Here is a 15,788-nt window from a genome sequence, read left to right on the forward strand (position 1 = left end):
ATAAAATTAACACCCTTAAATCCCCAAATCAATTCAGCTTCCACATTTTGCTATGATTAAGTAACATGCTGTTATTTATTTAATCCTCTTTGGAAAGAGCAGAGCTGCCGTGAACAAAAGAGCCATGTTTATTTTCAGGTATTTCATATTCATTACACTCCTGTACTCATAGATATATAGAGAGATTTATAACCTTGGTACAGAGAAATCCATTTAGTGAAACAAAACACAAGCATCTAAAATACAGTCCAGGGTGAGCCTTCAAAGCTGAACTGCAGTCTCATGTCCTCCTCGGAAGCACAAATCTCCCAAAAGACTACAGCTCCCATCATGCACCAAAACCAATGGAATTTCTGGCACCAGGGTGACAGCTTGCATGAAGAAGCAATTAACCTACCTTGGCAAAACAGAAGCAAGTGAGAAGAATCGTGACTACAGCTGCTCCATATTCTTGAAATTTTGGTGCAGCTGCCAGCTTGCAAGTTTACCCTGCACTTTAAGCTAGGGAAAATTTGCAAGCTGTTTGACATGATGGTTGTTGGGAGGAAAAGGGATGCTAAAAATGACTTGTGGAGAGCTTGGTGAATACTGTGATATCACAGGAAGAGAATTAAATGCATAAAAGCACCTCTGTGAACAAATGCTAGTGGAGTGTGTTTGCTTTGGAGAAAATCCTTTAAGTTAAACTCGCAAAGGAGCAGAACAAAAGGTAAAATGTATCACAATGGGTATTTGTATCCACAGCGCTCTAATGAGCTGTTCCACCTAATGAATGAACCCGTGTTCAGTGTTTTGGGGATAACACCAAAAAGCTGCAGCTCTGTGACACGTGTGCAGACCCCTCCGTAGGGGTTTTGTGCCGCTGCCTTCAGACAGGGTTGCTGGCAAGCCTGCGGCCAGCCTTGCCAACCAGCTGCCACCACAGGGCACACCGTGTCCCAGGTCCCAAGGAGGGAAGCAGGCATCTCACCCGTCATTTCCAAACTGCCTGCTATAGTTGGTTGCTATTCAGGCGCGTATGAAACTTCAGCTTTTTGCAAAGCCGAGATTTTGTGGAGAGACACAGCCTCACTGGTGCTTATCACCTCAGCAGAGAACAAGAGCCTGGGTTGATTATATTTGCACTACCGGTTGCATCTGCAAAGTTCAGCTAGAACTGGCTGGAGAGCAGCATTATCAAACCGACCGTGTTTCCTGAGCCTCTCTGTCTGCAAGCCCAGCGTGGACAGGACAAGCTTTTGCTGGAGGTGAGATCAGGCAGGCAGCCTGAGGTGAGATGTGGATTAAAATCACCTCACCGTCGTGAGGAGGGAGAAACTACGCCACACCTTGGAGCCAAAGAGGGCAGGGGAGCATGCTGGATTTTGATATCTCCACGCTTGTTTGAATCAACCAGCGGACTGGTGGACTCCCAATGTCCCCACAGACTGCAGCAATGCTTAAGGTCTTCCAGCACCTTCCCCTTTCTCATGCCAGGCTCAGTCCAAACCCCAGCGTGCACCTCCGTGGGGAAGCCAGGCTGTCTCCAGGGTGCCTGCATGGGAGACCTCCACACTGCCCTCAGTATAGGGATGTCAAGTCCCTTTAAACCATTCCTGTTCTTTTCCCTGGGGTGAAGAGGCTGGATGAAATGTTAACCGGGGAGAATAAATCCTCTTTATTCTCACATCTGATTTTGTGAAATCTTAAAAATAGAAGAACCTGTTTGTGTTTTCTCTAGCCCTGTTCAGAGTTAAGGACTCGGGTGTATATTTGTACAAGACGTACATGTATGTCTATAAAAATCTTCACCTCCTCTTCTTCTCCCCCACACACGTACGAACGCATTGTAGCACTTGAAATTCTTCAGTTGCTTGGTAAAAAAAATGCTTCCAAGAACGATCAAAGGTTAATGAAAAGTTCAGCCAAGGAGCAGACCCCAGCAGAGATAGCAGTTCTTTAAGGTTTTCAAACAGCTGACAAGAAACCATCAACAAGTATTTGTGGTCAGGGATAAAGAGAAACATCTTTTTGAACATATCCAAGCATGAAACCTCCATGGTAGTTACCTTATCATATTATCCCTACATGTCAAACCATGTCATTTTTATGAAGAAGACTGATTTATATATGACAGCAGCAACTTTTTACAGCCCTCAGGGGTTGTGACTTCAATAGCTAAGATGTGAGTAGTAGGACTGTAGTCTGCAACCCCGTAATAAAAGGCAGTGGGAGGAAGACAAGTGTTGCATTCTCGATCCTGTTACCAGATTTTAGTAAGTATTGCCTGTGAGTGCAGTCAATTTGCTTTCAGAGCTCAATAAAAATTGTCTTTGTGGAACAGTGCTTTTTTTTTTTTACTCTTTTTTTTTTTTTCCTGGGTTTCTTATCTTTTAAAATAGAACTCTCCTGAAAGTAAGTTTTTGCTTTGATGCCTGGGAAACTCTTCAGGATATTTATTTATGTTTCGTAAATGTTCATGTTGTAAAATTAAGGTACTTGTGGTTTTTGTGTAACTAGAGTACCGAGAGCTCCATGCACGTGAAAGCATGGTCAACAGTCCTTCAAGAAAGAGGACCAGGGTTGCTGGAATGGTTTATGTGGACCAGAGCCTACTCCTGCCTGACGTCCGAGAGACGTCAGGAAAGACGGCAATGGGAGCAGTCGGGAAAGTGGGGCCAGCCAGCAGGTTGGGGTGCCTCGATGGTCTCAACAGCGAGTCATGAGAAAGCATCATCACCTCATGTGGGCTGTAGTTTGGATCATAACACCAGTGGACAGAGGCTGGGGGCTCGTCACAGGTGGATGATGTTGGAGAACTGGTGCTGGAGGAAAAGATTGATTCACGTTCTCTGGGGTTAATTATATGGTGGATGTTGATGAACTGGGCAGAGACCTTAAAAATCTATAAGGTATTTGTAATGGGAATTCATCATCATACCTATTCTGTTATTGATTGAAATGGTAGTCACAAGACATCTGGATGCTACTGATTAATTTAGATATGTTAATGGTGTATGTGTTCTAAACAGTTTGTTGCACAAGTGGATTTTTTTCTCTTGTCTTTATTTTTATTTTCTTGTCGCCATGGTACCGTATATGTAAACACTTCTTATTTAAAAATATCAAATATGAAAGCAGATTTAAAGCATTTTAGAATGTAAGTGCTGGGATCAGAATAACATGTGTGGTGTTTTGACATGAGCTGAAAATATATCCAAAGGCTCCTTTCCAGCATGCTGACAAAATATATAAATTAGCCTGGCAAAGGTCTGGCTCTCACCAGAGCTCCCAGCTCAGTACAGAGCTCTGATCCAGCAGAGCAGCTGAAGCCACTACATCTGATACGTGGTGAATCATCATTTTTCTAGCAAAGATTGTACCTGTGGTCATTGCAAGGAGGACCGCAGGGAAGCCAGCGGCTCACTGCCTCCAAATTCAGTAATAAATTAGCATTGCTCCGTGCCTGGCTGCTACAGTGGTGGCCGAGAAATCCCCACGGTGGCCTTAGCTATTCTGTCAGTGGGAAGAGAGGGAGCAGAGTCACCCCTCAGGGCAACAGCAGGCAAAGACAGCACTTTCTAAGAAGGAACACTGAGCAACAAATCTCATATGTCCCCGTACCACCACTTTCCTCTCAAGGAGTCATTTGATGTTCTGGATCCAGTGGGTAAGGGAGACAACCTTGTGCAAGTAAAGCATTTTTTTGGTGCTTGATTAGCCCTTTCCCAAACATGGCAGGCTCCAAGGCTCGGGACTCAGGCTGCCACCTTTTCATAGATTTAGTTTTCAATGCACAGCCACCTGGTTAAACCTGCTGCTTTGTACACAGCAGTCCTAGCTGGGTTTGCTTCAGGTTTCTGCACCGAGCTTTGCCTCCCTACTCGTGCTTTTAATTTTAGAGCTGTGGCAGTTAGTGCAAATGGGCTGGTGGAAGCACGAAGTGTCCTTGAGTAGCTCTGAAAACAAAAAAGCAAATTTATTTAGGGATGTTTCTTCTCGTGACTGATGGATACAGTTCACCCTCAGTCTTGAAAAGATGCAGACTTTAAATCACCTTGTAAAGAAGAGGTTTTCCTCTTGGGACACAACAGTAGCATGAAAAAATCCTCAAGAAACAGGTCACTTCCACTGAGTTATTTATTTAGCTGCCTAAATCTGGTTCCTAACTTTAGGCACACGTTTTTACCAGCATTGAGAACCCTGGCCCTGATAACACCAAGGGCACAGAAGGAGGAAGTTAACATTAAGAGTGCAATTTCTTTTAGAGCATTACAGATTCTGTGATTGACACTTCTAATTCCTACAGATGCTCTGGAAAAGCCCACTTTAAATGTTTGTCAAGCATGCTAGGACTGCTGGTGGGAAGCGCAAATTCAAAGCATTGATACTATTGCTTAGCTATTGTATCTAAAATACAAAGGGGCCACGTGGTCTTTAAATGTCATTTGAAAAAAGAAATCTTCCCCTAGAGAGATCAGCTTTCTTCTTCCAGGAATCCTCTGCTCCCAGGCAGATCCACAGTATCGAAGGGAGACTCATTCGTGTCTCATCTGTTCTTACAGAGACTGAAGGAAAATCTCCCAAAGGAATGTATGCGGATGCTATAGCGCTTGTGTTTTATTTTTGCACCTCGTCTGTGCTGTCCTGCAGCTCAGGCTGGCGCACTGCTGTTAATAAAATACCAAAGATCAAGCTGGTATTAGAAATCAGGTCAGCTACTGTGTCTCAGTTTTAGCTGTTCTAATTACTCTGCAGCACAGTGAGACACAGACAGCGACCCCAGAAGGCTCGCCTTTAGAGCAAACCCCCTTCTCCATGTTGCTGGATCTAAAGAGGGGATACATTTTGCTTCTTAGAGCCATTAATTTGGTCAGTTCTTCCAGGTGTAAACAGCCCCTCACGTGGGTCACTCCGTCTCCCTCCACAGCAGCTGATGGTGGAGGGGGAACAGCCTTTTAGCTGATGAAGAGCCCTGACTCGCTGCCAGCTGTGCACTGCCCCTCTCCATCCTGCAGCACACCCCCTCCCAGATGTTTTCTAGCCCTGCTCCAGGGTGTAACTACTCTAATGTGTGTCTGAGGGGGGATTTCCCCCCTATTACTGCACTATGCGTGTTTTTTTAAGCTCTCTTGCAATGTGAGTGGTTCTTCAGTCACAGGTAAGCAGCAGTTGTTGGACTAATTTGGTGCTGAATGTTTTCCACCTGTAGTGTTTCACTTCTGTGGATTTTGCAAGGGATGAGATCAAGTGGGTTGTTTTCTCACAGTTTCCTGCTGGGCTCCTATGAGTGCCCTGGGACAGTCTGCCAGGGTAGCAGGTCTGTGTCCCAGGAAAGGTAAAGGTGGGTTGATGTTCTTCTGTTCTTTATGGATTGCTAAAACTATGAGACCTGTATGCTTATTTTTTGTTCTGATTGCATATCTTCCTCTGTAAAACTGACCACAGTTATTGTTTGTGGGTTGTTTGGGCATGCAAAGAATTTTAGTGATATATGGTTAAGTTAATCCATGTATTACTGGAAAATTTTTGTTAGCTTCTACTGGCTTTTTCCCCCCCCCCACAATCATTATGCATACACTGTTTATGAAATACCAAGTGCTCTGGAAGTGGGTGAACTTATAAAAGTACTTAGCAGCTCTCGCTGGACAGGTTCCTATGATTTTCCAAAGAGTTCAACACTTATTGTACTGAGAACTCTGAAAATAAAACATGTTCAACAGAAGATTGAAGATATTTGATCCTGAGGTATGGAAAGCACTTGACCTTTTGTGTCTGCTGCATCCTCCTGTCACTGTAAGCGGTCTCTCACTGCAGTGGGCTACACAACATATTTATGAAGGACCCGTTTTACACCTGAAATTAGAAAGGGGTTTCTCGTGGCTTCTTTCCCAATAGTCTGGACCTCTAAACTATTTGGGTCTTCCTTTTATTTATGACAGTTTTCTCTGCTGGAGTTCATAGTAGTTTGTAGTGGTTTATACTGGTATAACAACAGATAACTTAAAGGACCAGGACTTTAGAGAGGAAAAAAAAATTGGGGAGAAGAAGTAAAACTTTCCCCAGATTTGTTGTGACTGTGTAAGATTTTCTTGGGGGGGATGGGTAGGGAATTGGAAATGAAGGCTTGCTTCATCTATAGGAGCTAGTGTGTCAGGTGCCCTGAATATTTGCTATAACTACCCTTTCCTAGCTGAGGACCTCTGGTTGATAGTAGAGCATCTGCAAGCCCCAGAACAAAGGACTTAATGTCTTGCTGTAAAGAAGTTACTGGTTTTTTCCTAGGGTGTCTCATCTGCACATAGATGAGAGCCCAGGCAGACTGTCTTGGGCTCTGTGCCTTACAGAGGTGTAAATGGGGGATTCTTGCAAGGGTGGAGGACTGTCATTTAATTCATTTTAGTGAAATGGCATCAGAAATTAAAAATTGAGATCTTTGCCTTGACCCTTAAAGTTTCTTGTTTTGATGCTAGAAATGGGCCTGATATGAGTAGTTCAGTCAATTCCTCTACTTAGGACAACAGAAATCTATTTCTGAAGAACAAAGCAACGTGTGATAAGCACCAGAAGTATTGGCTGGAAAAAACACAAGTAATTCATTAGAATCGGGTACTTTGAGGATCCTGGACCTCAGTGAGACATGAGAATGTCAAAATTCCGGCTGGCTGGCAGGGACTGTGGCAAGATCCAGAAAAGTTACCTCTTGAAACACTTGCTTTAAATCAGCCTGAGCCCTTTAGACAGTAAATATCTGGTGTTTTCTTCGCTCTCAATCACACTGCTTTACCTTGGTGAAACTGAGAAGATGATCCAACCTTTGTTTCTGATGGTTACTTCTCATAAATGACCACCTATCTATCTCCAGCAAGCCCAATTATGTTCTTCCATATTACATTTCCAGTCATTTCACAATTGTCTTTTGTACCGTGTAAATGAACCATATAAGCCTGTAGTAAGTGCCAATCCTGGTAAAGTAAGTCCTGTTTCAGTATATTACGGTTGGTTTGCAGTGCTTCTTGCTATTACTATGCCTTTTTGTCATGGAAAATGAGGTGTATGCTGTATTATCAACTATTGAGCTATTACACAGGTTCAGCATTATAGTTTCCACCGATAGCAAATGTTGTAGTTGAGGATGCAAAATGGCTTCCATTATAAAAATCTGATTCAGTGTTCTCATCATTAGCCTTGGGGTGAAAATTGTCTCCAAACAGAATGAAAGCATTAAGAAAATAAAGAATTTGGCCTACCACAGTCCTTTTATTTGTAGAATCTGCCTCAAGTCCTCTGTCAAGTTACTGAAACCTTAACTTTTCATAAACATGGGCAACTGAAACAAGATACTCTGCAAGCAGCAGAACTAATATAGAGTGGCTTCTCAGTAGTGAGCAGAAGTTATTGAGCTGCTTTCAAAGCCAGGATGGTCTTGCGAAGCCAACAGTGTAGTCAGGTTCCAGCAATGTTGTACCTCTGCTAACGAGCCCAGGCAGATTCAGGCTGGCTCTGCATCTGGGCCATAGTTGTTCTGCAAGTCACATAACGCACCCCAGGATAACAGTGCTGATAGCATTGTATGGCATGCACGTACAGTAGCACATACTGTGTTAAGAACAGGAAAAGACGTGATTCAGAAGTATATAAATGGAGAGGAAAACAAACTCTTGCACAGATGAACTTTCTTGGGTGCTGGGCTGCTTGGGTTTCCAGTAAAATCAGAGCTTACAATGAATGGAACTTTCAATTCACGTTCACTGGTTCATTCACAAGAATGAAAGGAACCAGCTTTGTTGCCCAGGTCTGCCCAGTCCCACTGGAACGGTTGCCCTGCTGAGCTGATTTTGGGTAGTAGAATAAGTGGTTGGGATGCTTCAGCACTGCTTAGTTTACATGCCAGCTTTCACTCTGTTTCTAGGGCAGCTTCCTTGGTAGCAGGAGCTTGCTTGCACTGCAGCAACCCAGAGATCAGTTTTGTCCTCCCCAAAGTAAAGGGCAGGGCAAAGGTACTTGGAGAAACAAGGAGGAGATAATCAGGTAGCAGGGGGTAGAGGGCAATGAGAGGATGAGCCTGTGGTCTGTAATGGCAGGGACCGGGGACTAGGTCTATTCTCATCCTCACTGACGTACTCTGGCTCTGGGAAACTCACTCAGCCTGTTTCAAATTCCCATTTGTAAGGGGAAAGGAAATACTTCTTTACCTCCACCAGTGTTGCAAATATAATAGCCCTTATCTAAGGGATTTCCTTGAATACTATGATGCTTCTTATCCTCTTTCCCCTCAGCTCTAGCTGCACAGGGTATTAGCAGGCTTAAAGGACGGAGGAGGTCATCCTTTCTCCCCCCTTTCCCCCTTACTGTCCTTACTAAAGAGAGGAAAACATTTTCATGAAGGCAAGGAATATCTTTGCTGCTCTGAACGTGCCTGCTGCAGAAAAGGCGTTGTTAGCTGACTCAGCTTCAGCAGCACTGAAATGAAATTAGCAGGTGTTAAGCCTGTTTTGAAATGCAGCATCACTGTGACCCGATTAATAAAGACCTAACTCTTTTAAGCTGCCTCTTTGGCCTCATATAATTAAAATTTTGCCAATACATCATGTCATTCACTTGGTTTTTCTTATGCCAAAATGAAATTCTCTTTATTGCATTAGCCTCAGTAGCTGGAGGATGCTTGTTATCAAAGGCATTCAGATAGCTATTGTCCCATTCCTGCAAAGAGCACAGTGTGTTCAGTTCCTTATGGAGCTCCACAGGTACCAGCAAGGGCTGGCTCAAACCCAGGGATGTGCAGAGCTGTGCCTTACCCATGGCAGTAACTGACCACTGGTAGAACTTAGTTTATGTGGATGTTTTGTTTGAGATATCAGATTCGAAGCTTGCAGTACTTTCCTCACCTGTTTAAACTAAAACCCTGTTTGGAAATCATGCACTTTGCTTGCCTCTTCTGCCTTCTGGCTGGCAAAATACTATGGAGCTACAGAGAGACCCACATTCTCTGCTGATGAGGACTGTGGCAAATGGCAAATAGCATTGGTTTGGGGCTGGGGTGGGGGTTTTTTTTACTACTTAGGTGGGTGACAAACCCTTCTCATGCTTTCCTCATTTAGTCTGTGTGATGTAGACAATCTGTGATGTAGATTCTGTCCATTTCTTTGCTGCAGATGCTGTTGGTAGAACAGCTTCTAAGGAAACAACTGGGCGCAAGGTATTGCGACACCAGTCCCTGCCTCAGAAGACATGAATGCTATCACTCCCCTTGTAACCTTCACTTTTCTGGGCTCCTATTTTCCTCTCTCAACTTGTTTATTTGGGTTATATGTTCTTAGGGCAGGGCATGGCTCTGTTCTTCCATGCTGTGTTCAGTACAGCAGAGCCCTGATCCTTTGGTAGTGCAGCAATAAATCTCTTGGAGAGTTTCCTGACTTGACAATTCTGTGTGCGGAGTCCCATCTTCAGACATTCAGGAACCTAGCAGAGTCAAGTATCTCAGAGGTAACCAGCAAGACAAGAACAAAAACCTGGTCAGCTTTTTGGAAACTAGTGTTTTGATACTCTGTTTGTCATTCGGCAATTACCACTGGAAACTAGATAACCAAATTTTCAGTATCTAATGTACTGATGTCTTCTGATAGTCTGCCCACTTGTTTTGATGACTGAGGGCTAATTCCCTCAAGGTGCTCTTCCTGTTTAACTTCTGAGATTGACTCCGGCATCTGACATCAGCAGAGATGATGTTCATCCATCTGCAGAATGCCTGTACATCACCAAAAACTAGGATTTATATGGTGACTGGACCTTATCCTGTCCCTTATTGCCATCTAACCATGCTACTTATCCCCACATGACTCCAAAAGCTGCTATGGATCTGCTGGATGGTAGAGTTGTTGGAAGGGCCATATTCCCTCTCTCTTTCTAAATATAGGTGGCCAGTGCAGTCTTTACACCCACAAACACATGAGGCAGTAGCAGCTCTTGGCCATGCTGCATCCAGTACTAGGGCATACTCTGCTAGACTAAAACCAGTCTAATCCCATCAAAATCCCCACTCTGTGCAAGTTCATACTGCCTAGCTCTTTGCTCTGAGTTTCTGAGTATATCTCTGAACATGATAGGAAAAAAAAAGCACATGAAGGTAGAATACCCATTACTGCTGGAAAGTGTAAACTATGAGAAAGCTAAAATTGCTTGTTGCTACTAGAATTATTTGAATTGTGAAGGGTTCTTTTTAGTGAATGTTTCTTTGGGTTGCCATGATTTCCTTGGTTCATAGTATTTTCATGCTGATATAACAGTTTGTTGTATAACTGGCTTTTGCACATGTCCTGTATTTTGATACAAATTGTCTAGCGCTACGGCTATCGTAAATGGTCATCACCGTAAACAAAGCCCAGTCGCTGTGTGTTGCGTGAAAGGAGCAGATTTGCAGTAAAACAGCTGACAGAGGAAGAGACAGTGTGAGACTGCAGCCCTGAAACATGTCACTGACTTCAGGCAATGCAGATCAGCAGGAGACAGGACTGCAGCAGATGGTCTGAGTTTGATTAATCAAATGTCCTGAATTAAAGCCTGATTGTTTAAAAAAAAAAAAAAGTAGGTTAAAAAATAAAAGCAAGCTGACAATGTAAATGAGTGCACTGTCTATCCCTATTATTAACTTCAAATAACTGAAGGCTGAAGGAACTGTTGTTTTCCTGACAGAGTTCAGCACATCGAACATTAGAGTGTTTAAATATATTTTAAACACTGCGGTGATCAAGCAGTTGCATAGGTACAGCAAATTCTGCATCTTCTGGAAAGGTTGAGCGTGATGGGCTGGGGACCTGATGAATGACAGGCAAAGTTGTGCTAAAATGCACAGGACCCCACCAGTCTTGGGAACTGCTCTGCACCACAAAACAGGCTCGTAAGTTGTCTGTTCAACCCTAGACATACACCACCCTGTGTTGAATTCGAGGTAGTTGAGGATTCAAGCCTTCCAATGTGACTCTATTTCCACAGAAGCAAACCAGATCTCAGTTCTCCATAGCTGAGACTGTGTGATTCTTTTTTGCTTTTTAATTGTGTGCACAACTTATTATAATTAATCACCACAACATAAGAAATGGGTAGAAATGACAGAAGTGGTGAAAATCATATTCAGATCTGATTTTCTGTTTCTAAAATAGCAAAAACCACCCAACATTTTAGGAGTGCAGAACTGAATTAAAACTATAGATTGATCACAAGTCCTCTTGGCTATAAGCCAAGAGTGGAGCTATTACTTTGACGCAAATTAATCTATGCAAATTTGCACACAGATTTAATGAAGAGACAGACATGCAATCATTTTGTTACTTCTCAGGTTTTCAGTTAGATTGAATTCAGTAGCGGGCCACCATCATAGTCACTGAGTTCTGCTAAAAGGTTATTTGATGAATATTTATGAATGTGGGACTCTGCTACAGCTGGGCTTAATAGCAAGTATCATACTTTCTGAGTACATGCAAATGATTCTTCAAATATCCTAATGTAGTGATTGATTTACCTTTTTTTTGTCTTGACTGCTCTATCTTTAATCCCCATTATTACTCTGGTGTTCTGGTCTGAGATAAATTACTTGCTCAGGGGTAAGTGACTGTTTTATATTATTACAAACACTGTCTTGTTTCATGCCTATTTCAGTGTGAGATGTGATGTTCTAAACAGCTGGAAACGTGACAGACCTCACTCAGAGTGCAAACAGATAAAAATTGAGACAACCCATAATATTGCCCTGGGCAAAAAAAAGGTGCCATTTCTACAAATCTCTGAGATTAGAGGGATGGATTCCCTTCTCATTTTGTTCTGTAATGCTATTCACCATGCAATCACACTTAAAGATGTGTTCAGCTGAAGTTTGATGCTTCCGCAGTATCAGCTCCAGTGAAGCTAGTACGTGCTTAAGCATTGTCCCAGTTTGAACTGGTGCTTCTGAACCTTATCCAGCTTTTGCTGAAACAAATGGAGCTAGACCAAATTGCTATAAATAGGAATAGGAGCAAGTCCAACGTGTTCTATTCCTGCCTTTCATTGTTTCAGGTTCTCATTTGTTGTAAGGATCCAGAATAAAAACTGAACCCCTGAATGTACAATACATTCATGTAAAACATAACCTGTTTTAGGGTCAGTGGATGTTTGGGGAACAAACTAGACCAGGTAACTAAAACTTTAACTCTCACACACACACACACACACATATATTCCTCCTTTGAGTGCTTCTGAAATGTTCTCCTCTGGACTCTTTAAGGCCATAGAAGATCTCTAGCCTCAAATCTGAAGATGCACCCACTTTATTCATCCTGGCAGCCACTCTTATTATTGATAGGCTTTGGTTTTTTTCTTTCTGTCTTTCAACCTTCCTGTTCACAAGGCATTGGCATCAAGTTGGATCAGATCTCTTCTGGAGACAACCAGAATCAGCAAAAGCCCTGCAAAATACTGGCTTCCCTCAGGTGGCTTTTACACCTCTATCTATAGACAAAAAGAAATTTACAGCAGAAAAAAATCCACTTGGTGCCAAATTAAACAGGGACATCAGCATAAAGTGATCACATTACTATGAGCACTCTGGATCTTCCTTTTTCTATGTTCATCTGTGTAGGCTCTTATAAAACCTCCACTAACAGCGTCAAAGCCTCTTCCTGTAACCATAAGTGAATTGTCTAGCATCTGGCATGAGAGATTCATTATGTCTCTGCATCTGTTCTGATCTCGTGGCGGCAGGGGGTGGAACTACATGATCTTTAAGGTCCCTTCCAACCCAAACCATTCTATGATCTGTGCTACAAACAGGATTTGCTCTGGCTGCTCCTGAAGTCAGCCTGAAGAAATACACAGCTGGTACTTTGGTTAGGTGATAGGGAGGTTTGTGATGCTCTTTAGCTCCTGGAGAAACAATTCTGATGTCTGAGGTCAGCGCCTCACTGTTTATCACAAACTTCAAACTTTGCCTTGGACTTTAGCTTTTTCTCAGTGCAATGCATGTGAAAGCACAGGTAAATGTGAAAGGAAAACAGCTGTAATTTGTGAGCTTTTCAAAATGAGATCTTGAAGTGCACAAGGCAACATGGAAATAAGGTCTATATTTTATCCATTCAGAATTGGAAAGAGTTGGCTAGCTAGAGTAAAAACATATATATATCTCAGTAAACTGTGATGGAGGTGACAATTGTAACTTCAGAACTAAGCCAAGACTGGTGTCACTTGCACCTTCTGCCAGACTCCTCGGTATGCTAGTTAAACCAGTTTTATTGCCCTTTGGTTGACACCCACATATATTACAATTACTCACACATAACCACAGAACTGGCTCACTCTATCTGAGCAAGAGCATTTTCTGTGTGAAGAGCCAGAAGAGCAGGATCTATCTAGAAAGACAAGAAGCGGTGATAAGGAAATGTTGACTGAAGTAGGCTGTACCTCCTTTTAGGTTTCACTCTCCACTGTAGCCAAGGTGTTAAGCTCATTCATTCCTACTGTAACATATACCATTTTGCATCTTCCCACTGACCTCTGTCTGCTATCCAGACTATGAATTAAATCTTATTTGTGATGGAGGAATTTAGCTGGGAAAATGGGAGAGCAGCAGACTTCAGAAGGTTAGGAGGTTGATGTGACAAGGAAGGCATGTTCCCATGCTGCTGAGAGAAAGAGTCCTATTCTTTTTAACTGGCAAGGACACTGGCCACTTTTCCACTGACAGGTCCTGAAATAAAGAATACTTATAAAGTCTCTGCAATCCCTTTACTCAACAAGGTCAAAAGGGTGCTGTTTCCATTGCAGCCTGTTTCTTGCACTAAAAAAAACACCTGCAAGTTATGTCAGGCAGGACTCAGCTGCTCTGCGAGGAAATGCTGCAGGATTTCAGCACAGGGGCCTGGATTGCCTCGAGAGAAAAGCTAATTCAATATAGGCTTTGGGAAAGTTCGTAGCAAATGTCATTGGCAGGGTTTGTCTATACGCTTATGTAAATCGGAGGACGTGTGGAGGAGGTTTATCAAACTGGCAAAGTAATAATATTACCAGCAAGTGACCTAAGGCTGAACTATTGAACGGGGCTGGGCTGAGTGAGGACTGCAAAACTGGAGTCACTCTATTAAGGGGTTTCTGATTTCCCCACCAATTTATTTGCATGATGTCTGTGCGAATGAGTATCTAATCATCTCCTGCTTATTCATATTTTTCCCTGCTCTGGAGCATATCCTTTCTGAGCTTTTTCTTTAACCTAACAAAAGGAGCTTTCATCACTACCTAGAGATGTAACCATACAACTTGTCTGAGAGGTGTCGCTGCTTACAGCGCTATTGTATGACAGTGCGTGATGTTTCCACACTTAACTGGAAAGCTTGTCGAATGCCTCATTGCCCTCCTGAAAATCGCCTTTCTTCTGAGCAGCAGTGACAAATGACCATCACAGGGCCCATGGAACAGGAGGCAAAACTGCAAAACTCAGTAGAAATTAATTTCCTGAAGTAACAGACTAAAACCCATGCTTGCATGGCCTAATATATTTCAGCCACTGGGTGCGTTTCTGCCTCCCTTACGGGCTGCAAGCAGCTGAAGCGTCTCCCCTGTGCCGATCTCAGAGCTGGTGCTCTTTGCTTTTCTGGCTCACTGAAAGGGCATGGCGCATCCGTTTTAGCGCAGAGCGAGGCGTTCCCTGCAAGCCCTTCCTCTAGGAGTGAGCAAACAATGCCACAATCCCATATCCCCTTTAAAAATTTTAGCAGGGTTGTACAAGAGACAGGACTGCCCTGTCTAAGGGTCTAGGAGATGGTTTTGCCCCCAGTCTTGCTACTGGCCCGTGCTGGAGTTTCTGGCATGTCTCTGCCCTGCTGGTGGGTGTCCTTCCCTTGCGCACGCAGGCTGGGCTGCCAAGCTTGGAAAGGGGCCCTGAACTGGCAGGAGACATCCTCAGGGCTAAGGACACTGTGGGTAAAACTGTGAGGGAGGAACAGCTCTCCCGGAGGGAGAATACCTCTGTGTGTCCTTACAGATAAGGCATCACTGACTTTACCTGAGGTAACTCCCCTTCTGCCACTTCTGGTCAGTCTCCTTCTCTACTGCCAGAGCTGCCCTCAGGAGGAAGGCGCTGGCTCACTCCTGAGAAAAGCAAAAAGGGGGTAAGAAACAGGAAAGAGGTGCTTTTCCTGCACAGGAAGAACCTTTCCCCCAGGCACAGTGCTGAGGTGCTGACTCTGGAGGAATATAAAATGGCTGTCCTCACCTGCCTCTGTCAAAATGGCACCCTCTCTGCCCGTGGGCCGGGAGGAGATGTGCCCTTCACCATGACAGGACCACTTTGGCAGGGTTAGATGTCACGTCCTGCCCTCACTCCCCACCATGCTTTCGGAACCGTCTTGCTGTCAGGCTTTGAACTCTGGGCCATGTCCATGTTCTTCACTGCTCCCTGTATGGGGATGAGCCATGGGCTCCTGCCTGGTGCTGGAAGCTGTGGGCAGGGCCAGCAGTGGCGGGGTGGCTGGAGTAGCCATGGAGAAGTTCTTCCCCATGATGCAAGCATAACAAGGAAAACCTTTTATTAAAAAAAAAAAAAAAAAAATCGCTTTGTTTCCTCTGGGTGTTTAGCCCATACATGTACTCCTGTGCCCAGGCCCTGGCTCCTCAGCAGGAACAAGGGAGGGATCCCAGATCCCCATGGCAGCCCCCTGCAGGGTGCTGGGAGAGAAGTGGCTGTTGAAGGGCCCCTGGACATCTGGAGCTCAAGGTGCTGGGAAATCACCCGTGGCCAGTCTTTGTTGTGTGAGAAGAGAGCATCAGACGTGGCAGGTAGGCTT

At 43.8% G+C, this 15,788-nt stretch overlaps 1 protein-coding gene across 2 annotated transcripts in view; it reads left to right on the top strand.

Annotated features, from left to right (window-relative positions):
- The first annotated feature begins 5,037 nt into the window (after window positions 1–5,037).
- RASGEF1C (RasGEF domain family member 1C) overlaps window positions 5,038–15,788 on the top strand; it is a 135,329-nt gene continuing 124,578 nt past the window's right edge. For both annotated transcript variants that reach the window (XM_049829636.1, XM_049829639.1), the window contains exon 1: window positions 5,038–5,140. The gene's annotated coding sequence lies outside the window, so the exon portion shown is untranslated. The remainder of the gene's footprint in view (window positions 5,141–15,788) is intronic.

Source organism: Accipiter gentilis, chromosome 26, assembly GCF_929443795.1.
Source record: "Accipiter gentilis chromosome 26, bAccGen1.1, whole genome shotgun sequence".
Lineage (NCBI taxonomy): Eukaryota > Metazoa > Chordata > Aves > Accipitriformes > Accipitridae > Astur > Astur gentilis.